Here is an 11,516-nt window from a genome sequence, read left to right as displayed (position 1 = left end):
ATTCACGTTCTTGGCGAGAACGCAGGAAGATCGGACTTGACGAGAACGCGAGCACGCAAGCACGTATGTGTATTGGAACAGAAGCGTACTCGTGACGTCATCACAGGCAACGTTGTTTAGCATTTCTTTAACAGTCAAAACGATTTATTCCCTACACAAAACATTTTGAAAACAATATTTTTAATTTCTAAAGCTTAAAAAAAATTTTTTTTAAATTACCGAACCGCAAAAAAACGCCATCAGAACGAGCGGTAGTTCACACATAACTAGACCGAGAGAAGTGCACTACAGACGGGGTAAATTTAGCCCTGGCTGCGGTTACCCTCGGAGGTCTACTGGTCACTCTGGTCCGCTCAACGTCGGACTTTTTTTTTTTTTTTCGCACTAACTCTGTAAACAGGCCACACAGGGAGGCTTAAATGTATAATGTTATCGCCTCAAACGATTTCAAAACGTACTTTTGAAGAACAACAGCAGAAGAAAAGGGAATGTTTAACTTAACACTGTGAGCGCTGTCTGGAATCAAGCTGCGGCCGCGGGGCATTCTGGGGAAGCGGTCAGTCTGAAGAACGCACAAGTCTGCTCTGATGCATGCTCGATAAAGAGGGCGGGGTGAGAACAACATCCGGGGATTAAATGCGTTCTCGATCTGGCTTTCTTGAGAATTGGAACGGTACTCGGGCTGAGGCTGATGACGTGCCACCAGTACACGAGCACACGAGAACGCTCAAGAACGCATATTGAGAAACGCCCAGTGTGTAACCTTTAACGACATCTAGCGGTCACACTGCAGACTGCAGCAACATGAACATCTCCCCCCCCAACAGTACGGCGAGCGTTACGGGACAAAATGTCTTCCACGACGTCCGCATCACCTACCTTCTCAAGTGATGAGGTTTGTTTACATAGATAATTTTACAGATAGTATTTCATTAGTCTGTGTAGGGTATAGATTTCATGCAGACTTAAGATAATAAATATACCCGTTATTTTTTCTACATCGTTGTGACGTTTTGGCGATCTCGCAATCGCTAGTTTGTTGGCTCTGCGCTGCCGTAGCGCAAAGATGTCTGCCTCCATGGCTGCGAGACCCGCTCCTATGTAATTATAAATAACGAATTCTAAGGCAACGCAAATATTAAGGTTAAGAGGCTGAGCTCGTAGATGATGATAAATAACATAGTTATGTATAATATATTACATTTCTGACTGTATATCCCTGTAATTATTACACACTGTAGCTTTAAAGAAATTCTAATGATCATAAGCGATGGAACAGACATGGTTACTGATTTTATTTTTTTCTTTAAACATTCTATTTTACTACTTATTTAAAAAACAATAAGGTGATAGCTTCAGTGGTATTGAGATATGAGCCCTGTTTTCATCTCCAAATTTTTTTTTCCAAGTTAAATAAAAAAAAGTAAACTAATTTTGACAACTGAATTTATGTTTTTCTTGAGTTCTAATTCAGATTTGAGAAAGACCCTTAACCACACCGCACCGCACATTGGCAGCCCACTGCTCCCCAAGGGGATGGGTTAAATGCAGAGAATTCATTTTGTTGCTCTGTACTTGAGACAGTGGAATGACAATAAAATTAAATGCTATTCTATTCCTGCTGCTGTGCCAAATCGGATCCATTTTGTGGCTGATGTTGTCATGGTGTTTTTAAGAGATCTGACCCACTTCACAATCTGGCGTCGAGGTAGAGACAGTCCACCACTAAAATACTCCTCAGTGATGAGGTGTGCAGGAGGACCAATGAGGACAGGGCACCACCTGGTGGTGGAGGGAGAGAAAAACACCAAAAACATAACCCACACAGACTGGATTCCTAACAGATGTGTTCTGGAAGCAAACCTGGCTTCAACTTTCATTGTGGTTTTCAGGAGCAGTCAAATGTATCCAAAATATTCTATGGGGCCAAAATGGTAGCTTTAATATTTGCAAATGTGTGTGGAGAGTTGTGTGTCTGTATCTCGATTTGTGTGTGTGCAGTGGGATTTGAAAATGTGTAAATAAATCTGTAAATGTGTGAGGAGATTTGTGTGTCTGTACAACAATCTGCAAATGTGTAAAACTACTTGTGTGTAATCCGTTTTGCAAATGTGTAAAAAATCCACAAATCTGTATTCAGATCTGCAAATGTGTACTGAGATTTGCAAATGTGTAAAAAATCCACAAATCTGTATTCAGATCTGCAAATGTGTACTGAGACTTGCAAATGTGTAGATCAATCTGTAAGCACACACAGAGACACTTGTGTCTGAAGTATTTTCGCTTCAAGACCCAGAAATACAGACAAATCATTGGTTACAAGTCAAGCGGTTTTTCGGTTGGCTCTCTTTACACACGTGATTTTTGCTACTCTTCTGCCGCGTGAGATGCACAAATGCCTAGAAGGATTTGTATGTGTATTATCGCGATTTGTAACCCCTTGCGCAGGCTCGCAGGCTCACATGCTGCCCTGACCGCAGGCTCACAGGCTCACAGACAGCCTCTACCTTTTTTTTCCCTCAGCTGCGGGAGTTGACGTGACAAGGATGATATATTGATACCATTCAGTAAGGAAAAAATGTAATCTATTATTAAACAAAAGGTTACGGAAAGATGGCAGAAGCTGTGGGAAGAGCATAGAACTGGAAGTTGGCTTTATAGTATTCAAAGGAAAATTGGTGCAATGAGGAGAACGGAGAGGAATAAAAAAGAGGTTATATCTAGATTAAGTTTCGGAAACACGGGGTTAAATGGAAACTTATTTAGAATGGGAACAGGAGGTTGTGGTTTTTGGTATCAAGGGGAGACGGTGGAGCATGTTTTGTTGTTTTGTTATAAATATTCTATGGAGAGAAGGGTTACAGGAAAATAAATTACAGTTAAATATACAAGATATTTTGGGGGAAAAAAATCTACTTATGATTATTTTTGTAATTTGATAAACAATCTTGAAAAAACGAAATTGATAGAAAGGATATAAGTTTATTTATGTAAATATTGTCAATATTTATTTTTATTTTTCAGTGGGAAAATACATAGCATCCCGATCCACACTCCACTGAAGTAGATGGTGGTAATGCACATCATAAAGTTGCTTGCCAACCGCCATAAAACAGAAGCAGAAGAAGAAGAAACAGTTTTACTAATGCAAACTATAGAAAAAATTAAAGAAATATACTTACAGAAAGCTGACGGGATTCCATTGCTCTCAACTTAGCAGGTACAACCCCTAGGACCCCAGTAACGTCACGTACTGTACAATACCGCCAACTGGTGGTATGTGGCTGTATGTGAAGCAAGTTGTGCTGAACTGTCGCAGCAGAGAGAGGCTGTCTGTGAGCCTGCGAGCCTGCGGTCAGGGCAGCATGTGAGCCTGCGAGCCTGCGCAAGGGGTAACAAATCGCGAAAATACACATACAAATCCTTCTACGCATTTGTGCATCTCACGCGGCAGGAGAGTAGCAAAAATCACGTGTGTAAAGAGAGCCAACCGAAAAACTGCTTGACTTGTAACCAATTATTTGTCTGTATTTCTGGGTCTTGAAGCGAAAATACTTCAGACACAAGTGTCTCTGTGTGTGCTTACAGATTGATCTACACATTTGCAAGTCTCAGTACACATTTGCAGATCTGAATACAGATTTGTGGATTTTTTACACATTTGCAAATCTCAGTACACATTTGCAGATCTGAATACAGATTTGTGGATTTTTTTACACATTTGCAAATCTCAGTACACATTTGCAGATCTGAATACAGATTTGTGGATTTTTTACACATTTGCAAAACGGATTACACACAAGTAGTTTTACACATTTGCAGATTGTTGTACAGACACACAAATCTCCTCACACATTTACAGATTTATTTACACATTTTCAAATCCCACTGCACACACACAAATCGAGATACAGACACACAACTCTCCACACACATTTGCAAATATTAAAGCTACCATTTTGGCCCCATAATATTCTCTTTATAAACCTTTTAATTGTGCTTGCCAAATGTAAAGAAGAAAATGTTTCTTTTCTTTTGCGTTTTTAGTAAGTTTAAACAATATGTTTGTATTGTTTGTTTGAAACTTTCGTTTCAATTTATTTTAAAAAAAAATGCATGACATGGAAAAGTTGAAGGTGATAGTGTTGGGCGACCACATGATGTCAGTCACATCTTTTGTTAAATGTGACTTCGTTGGCTGGCCTTTGATGATGGGTGTGGCCAGAGGGCCAATAAGTTGTACTCAACATCCAAATACAGTAGTAATATGGGGTTCTGGTTGACAAATATCTGATAAAGCAACACTTTCAAAACAAAATTTATCTCAATTTGTTGAGAGATAATTACAGGTTATTAAGGTGGAGTGGCGGCCTAGTGGTTAGGCCATAGAGCTTGGAATCCTGAGGTCCTGAGTTCGAGCCCCACTCCCACAGACTGCCACCCTGGCTCTATGAGCAAACACCCTTAACCCCACACTGCTCCCCGGGTGCCCCATGATGGAAGCCCACTGCATCCCAAAGCGATGGGTTAAATGCAGGGGTAAATTCCTCCAATGTAAGATCAATAAAGTTACATTTTTATAAATATTTATGTGTTGTGTTACTACAAATGTAAGAACTAAGTTTTTTTTTTCAGGTAAGAAGCCTTCTCCTTCCATTAAAGACATTTCATCCCTCCGCTGTGTGTCCCAAGCCCGTGACATCATCATTGACCCCTCACACCCCCTCCATGGACCGTTCCCCCTGCTGCCCTCTGGGAAGAAGCTTCAAAGCATCCAATGCCGGTCCAGCAGATTCAGAAACAGCTGATTCCCCACCTCCATTAGCCTGCTGAATGTTGAATAAAACGGGGGTGTTAAATTCAATGGTATGGAATGGTACATTTTTATTTTTTTTTTTACTTTAAGATAATGGTAAGAAAACATGGAAAAGCATTGGCTGCTCCCCCATTCTTAAAATGCAGTTTTTCTTGCTTTCACTATGAAAGGATGATGATAACGTCACAACCAGTGCGGGTGTGAAAGAAAAGCATGCCACTAGATTTCTCTGAGCTAATTAATTAATTAATTGGCAAAAGATTCACCACCAGATCATGAATTGGCAGAGGCGTCAAGTAATGAAGTACAAATACTTTGTTACTATACTTAAGTACACTTTTTAGTTATCTATACTTTACTCCATTACTTATTTATCTTCCTACTTCTGACTTCTACTCATTACATTTTCACACAAGTATCTGTACTTTCTATTCCTTACATTTTTAAAACAAACGTTACCCTTGGCTTCGGTTTAATGTTTATAAATATTTATTTCCTGTCATGTGCTCCATCCAATGCAGATCATTGGCTCCATCCACATCTAGTGAAAACTAGTGTCATTGGATGAGTCATAGAACGCAAACACTCATTGGTTAGCTAAAGGAAATCATCAGAAGCAAGCAGGTGTTCTTCAAACTGCTAACGTGAATTGTCTATGCCATGCTACAATGTGGGATTCAGGAAAAGATGTTGAAATGTCTGAAAGGTCGGACACAGGCGAGAGCGTATCGGGAGATGGAGACCAACAAGACTATGAAGGTAGATTTGTTTCTTTATTATTCAATCAAAAAAAAATTCAATTTAAAAAAATCTTTACTTCAATTTAAAAAAAACTATTTTCTATCAAAGAAAAAAAGTATTTGAATGCAAAAATATATTTGAAACAAATATATTTTGTTTAAAGCAACTTTTTTAATTGAAATAACATTAATTTTTGATTGGACCATATAATGGGTGGGACATTTGTGTCTTTATTATTCAATCAATCAAGAAGTTGCTTCAAACAAACAACAGAATCAATACAGAAAAGTAACTTCAATAAAAAGATAAACGTTTTCAATCATAGAAAATAGTTTTTGAATGCAAATAAAATATTGGAGACTCAAAAAATTGCATTTGAACACTTTTTTTTATTGTTGAAAATGTTCACTTTGGTTAAAGCACCCGCCCACTGCGGAACGTTTGTGTCAAAATTATTCAATCAAAAAAATTTGAACTTCAAAAATTTTTGTACTTAAAAAGAAAATTGATTCAAATAAAACAATTTGAACTTCACATTTTTTTCACTTATTTTCATTTATTTATTTATTTATTTTGCATTTGCAGTTTTTTCTTTGATTAATTTTTTTTTTTTTTTTTTCTTTTTTATTGAAACACCTTTTGGGGTAATTGAATGATTAAGACACAAATGTCCTACCCATGTGTGGCCCAAACACAAATAATTCCTTCAACCAAAGTGAACATTTTCAACAATAAAAAAAAGTGTTCAAATGCAATTTTTATACTTTAAGTAGTTTTTGGAGCACATACTTTTTCACTTTTTCCTGAGTAAAGAGGTCAAGTTGATACTTCAACTTTTACCAGAATGTTTTTAAAACTGCAGTTTCTATACTTCTACTTAAGTAACAAATGTGTGAACTTTTGACACCACTGTGAATTAGATAGACTTCCTCTGCTGCTTGGCTGCATGAATAGCATGTGTGAAGATTCTGGAATCAGGTTTTCATGGTTTTACTCAGGGGCCCCAGGCCAGTTTTGGGCCTTAGGCAGTTTCTTGGTTTGCTTGCCTTGTTGCAGCTGGACTTCTGACCGTAGTGGACTTTCCCCGTCTAACTCAGTGATGCAAGGTAAGACTGATTATCTTCTTAAATAACTCGAGCAGGTCAACTCCCATGATTGGCAGGATATAAAGAGCTGTGAGAACAGCCAACAGTTTTCTTTGAGTACCTACTTCTCGATGTCAATGGAAGCTGCCTCTTGGTGAAAGAGATCAAATTAATTGTTTTTAATAGAATCACAGAAGGAAGTCTCGTCACCGAGATTTTGACCTTTCTCAAAGTCAGTTCTTATCAGCAGCACTGGAATGTGCAACGTTTTTTTGTGTTCAATGTGAGAAGATCTTTAAACTAATCCTGGAAAAATTTAGAATTAAAACAAACAACCTCTGGAGCTTATCAGTGAAGGAATCCTGAGACGGACTGGTCTGCTCTGGTGCCTGATATCTTCAGTTGCTATATTGACCTGAGAGGTCAACTCATTCTTGTTGACTATCTGCTTGACTTCTTGTCCACACGCCATCCGCTGCCTCAGTGCAGATGGTTCCTTGATAATTCAAATGTCTCTACCATCACCTTTAACAACTGTATTGGCCTGCTGATGAGCTTGGTCAATGGCTATACCTGAGAAATCCCTCTGAGTTTTGTAGACCACTAATTTTCCCAGCTTAAATTCACTGACAATGGGGTTGACTCTGCGATTTCTAGAAAGAAAAATTTTATTGCTTTTGCAACTCTGATTGCTCAAAGGAGAATACTTCTGGAATGGAAATCTCAAATTTAGATATTACAGGCTAACGATGGAACTAAACGACCCATTCATTGGTTATCATTGCATGTTTCCAAGCAAAAAAAAAAGGCCTTGTCCATATAAGACTCAAACTCACTGCGGATCCAGAGACTTGAATTGAGAAAGCTTCCTGGAGAGGTGGCGAAACGTCTTCAAATCTTTGAAAACCAAGTCCAGTGGATATTTTAAAATTTTTACGGAATGACTATGACCTGGATGACTGAGAACCTTCATCAGCAAATCTCAATTTCCATCTAAGGCAGCAATGGGGCTCTCGGATATGATGATGTTCCTAAAAATCGAAAAAGTTAAATATTTTTTGAAAGGATCAACCAAAAATTTTTAAAAAGTATGGGACTCTATTGGGTTATTTTGACAAACTTACAAATCTCCCGTCGCATTTGTAAACAAGTCTCAATGTAAAGTGTTTTCATTTTGGGATAACAATCTCCTTTTTTTTTTTAAGTTATTTTTATTTTCCTGCCAGCACAGGGGTTTCTGGGGTTGAATGGCGTTTATAAAAATATAAAAAATGTTGAAATGCTGTTTGATTCTTGTTATACTGCACATGGTCAATTTGAATGGCATTGTATATCTGTTTTAACAACAATAAAAATATGATAAAAAAAAAAAAATTCACTGAAAATGTTAGGATAAGTTTGCCCCAAGGAAAACACGTCTATAGGGAGAGATCAAGCATACTTCACATTGTTGTTTGCTAAGAAGAAGGGGGTTAGAACAGACAGGTTCGACGATGTAACTGGAAGTTAGCCTCTCCGAAAGAACTGAACAAAAAAAGTTCATTGACAAGACAAGGTTTGAAACTGATGTGAGATGATGGCTGACTCTTTTAACATGTTTGATTTGAATTGCTGGATCGATACCAAATTAAGAGGTAATTCAAGTTTGTTTAATTTATTACTATAACTTAACAATCTTTTATCTTAATGGTATCTATCCCATTATAGGGAGAAAATACACACCCACAGATTTTTTTTTTTTTTTTTTTTTTTTTTTTTTTTTTTACAGTGTCCTGTCTGGCAAGGTGGCAATAAGAATAATTGTCTTGATGCCAAAAGGAGCCCAACAGATTTTACTTTCACAAGTGTAGCGGTATCGCAATTGCCATACCGCTCCACTTGTTTCATGTATATAAATTGCTTTATTATAATTATGCAGGGAGTTTTACAGTTCATATGGACACTGCAATGTAAGTAGAGCAGAAAAACAGAAGAAGAAGAAGGAAAAAGAAAAAGAAAAAAACAGGACAAAAGATGAAAGAAAGAGGAGATAGGAAGGAGACAATGACAAAACATTTTCAGTCTGCTTCAACACCTGTAATGAGATGGAGAAAAAAAGAAAAAAAAGAAAAAAGAACAGCACAACCAAAAAACATGGTACGAGATATACAATAAAGCGCCGAACACCAGCCCCCCCACGGCGCCGACCGAAACGCCCCAGCCCCACAGAGCACCGAAACACGCCCCGCCCCCCCGCACCAAGCCCCGGCGACCGGCCGCAACACCCACCGCGACCGCACCACCCAGGAAAACACTAAGGCGGCCCCGCCCCCGGCCGGGGCCCATGCGCATCCGCCGCGAACCGGCCACGAGCGCCGCGGGACCCCCCCCAAAACGCCCCCCCGGCCAAAAGCGCAGCCCCACCCCACCAAGACCGATGCCAACAGCGCGCAACGAAACACACCGCGCACAGAATCAGCCCGAGAGCAGAAAAGCCGCCCGGCGCAAAACCGCAAGAAGAGCAGACCGCAGCCGGCGCAACCACCCCCTCCAGCAGCCCGAGGGGCAGCACAAAGCCAGAGCGGAGCGAACCGCGCCGCCCCCCCCACCGGACGATGCCAAAGCAGCCCAGCCACGTCCGCCACCCCCCCCCGCAGCCCGCACCAGGCCCCGACACGCGGCCAGAGCAGCTCCGCCGCCCCGGCCCCCCACCACGCGCCGGTCATAGCCACCCCAGGCCCCCACCCGCCCCGCAGCCCCACCCGCCGCGATCAGTGGGAACAGAGCAGCCCCGCCATGCCTCCAGGAGGGAAAACCCACCCGAATACCCAGCCAGCGCAGCCAGCCCGCCCAGACCGGCCCCCCAACACTACCCCCGCCGGAGCCGCCCGGACCCCCACACACCAGCGGCGCGCCGCCAGCAGGACCCCCACCCAGCAGGCCCGCCCGCCCCCCGAGAAAACAGACATGCCAAACCCCCCAACGAAAAAAGAGAAAAAAAAAAAAAAAAAGGGGCCCCCACAATGCGACAGCGGACACCAGACACCGACCCGCCCGCAACCGCTCCCCCCCACCGAAGAAGAAAAAAAAAAAAAAAAAAAAAAATAACAAATAAATAGGTAAATAAATAAATTAATTAATAATTACAATTAAAATAAATAGGCAAGAGGAGAAGTGCGAGCGGAAAAACCGGAGCCCAAAACAGGACCCAAGACCCGCACCCACCATGCCGCGCAGCTCCCCCCCTCCCCTAACCGATACCACAGAACCGGCATAGGAAAGAAACACCGCCCAGGAACCGGCATCGTAGCGAAGGCACCGGCACCGACCCCGAAAATCCCCGAACAACACCCAGCCCCACCCCGAAGCGGATCCAGTCCCAGGCCCCAGGGATCCGAGGCCCCAAGGGCACCCCATCCCCAGACAGGAGCCCCAGCAAAGCCCCGGCCGGCCGGGGCCAGCGGAGAGGCCGCCAGGAATGAGCCAGCAGTCCCCCGGGCATCCACCCCCAGCTCCACCAGTGCACCGGTGAGCCCCGACGCCAGCCAGCGGAGGGAGAGCAGGACGGGGGGAATGGGCCCACAGATTTTAACTCGAAATCATCACAGAAATCTTAGAAAAAGAGGAAAGATCTCATTATGAATCACGTAATAACCATCATCTTGAAAATTTGCGGCCATATTGGAATTCTGTTGACACCATCTAGTTCTCCCAGTCTCAGTACATTTATTGTGATGCTTGGATCATTAATACATTTCCGTCCATTCAATTTCTTCTTTGAAACCCTTTTTTTTTTTTTACTGGTGGCCATGTTGGATTTTCAGCTGGGTAACATACTTTTGTTTAAATGTGTATCCTGAACATCATTTGTGTCAAATTTGGTGCTTGTAGCATCAAGTGAAGAATTCATATAAAAGTCTTACTTTATTTGTCCCACTAAATGTATCAAACAATAACCTGACTCCGCCAGATGGATTTGCTCCGCATATCCATCTGGAAACCTTCCGTAGAAGTAATTTCGGGAAGGGGCGAAAATACTGGTTAGCTGATTGGCCTATGTTGGTGATAGACGGGCCAAATAAACCAATCAGATCAACGAAGCATATGACGTACTAACAGAGCGACGACAAAAACACAACCACAAGCCAGTTTACTCTTGCCGAAACCAGTCGGGAGAAGAGCAAAAACATCTTTTCCTCTGAGAAAAGCCTCCAGAGCAGTGTTTTGCTCTTCTTTCAGTGAAGAAATACTCTGTAATTCCGATAAAACTTGCTCGATAGCCACGCTAACGCTAGTTTCATCAGCTGAAGCCGCCATGTTCTTTAGACTGAACTGTCGCGCTTCTCGTTGCATCACACCTCAACCCGCCTTAAAGCCAACGCTGATTGGACGTTCGTTTGGTGAACGGCTCCAAATTTTCTTTAACGGAGAGTCTCCAGACTGATTAGCGAGTGAAATCTTGAAAGCTCGCGAGATCAGGATGGTCTCACGAGGCTAATCAAACAAGGCACTATTGCATTTGTTTTTGTTATTTATTGTACTATGCTTTTGTCTTCTGACCCGTGATCAAACTCTGAAAAACCCACCCAACCCCCACGTTACTTTAGGGCTGGATCCGCCACTGGTAACACAGGAAGCTCAGGTGGGACAGAGACCTCAGTGTTTCTGCTACACCTTTACTTTTAATTTTAAAACTCTTAAAAACATATTTTATTCGTGCAGAATGTGCAGAACTTGGTTGCAGCTGGGTTCGCTTTTAAGGTATTGTGAAGCAAACCAATGAAGTATTTACCCACAATTCATTGCTGCAGGTGACATTTTCACCAATAAATGCAGAAATATGGTGATGTTGCACTTTTAATAATTGGAAATGTTATGAAAGCTATAGAAAACGA

General features: G+C 41.6%; 1 long non-coding RNA gene across 1 annotated transcript; it reads left to right on the top strand.

Annotated features, from left to right (window-relative positions):
• Positions 1 to 2,525: 2,525 nt before the first annotated feature.
• LOC119782537 lies at positions 2,526 to 3,134 on the top strand. Its single transcript, XR_005280675.1, has 2 exons — positions 2,526 to 2,567; positions 3,025 to 3,134. It is a non-coding gene; the product is annotated as an uncharacterized LOC119782537 (long non-coding RNA).
• The last annotated feature ends 8,382 nt before the right edge of the window (positions 3,135 to 11,516 follow it).

Source organism: Cyprinodon tularosa, unplaced genomic scaffold (assembly GCF_016077235.1).
Source record: "Cyprinodon tularosa strain WSP-4 unplaced genomic scaffold, ASM1607723v1 ctg195, whole genome shotgun sequence".
Taxonomy (NCBI): domain Eukaryota; kingdom Metazoa; phylum Chordata; class Actinopteri; order Cyprinodontiformes; family Cyprinodontidae; genus Cyprinodon; species Cyprinodon tularosa.
This window is presented reverse-complemented; position numbering and strand designations above follow the sequence as displayed.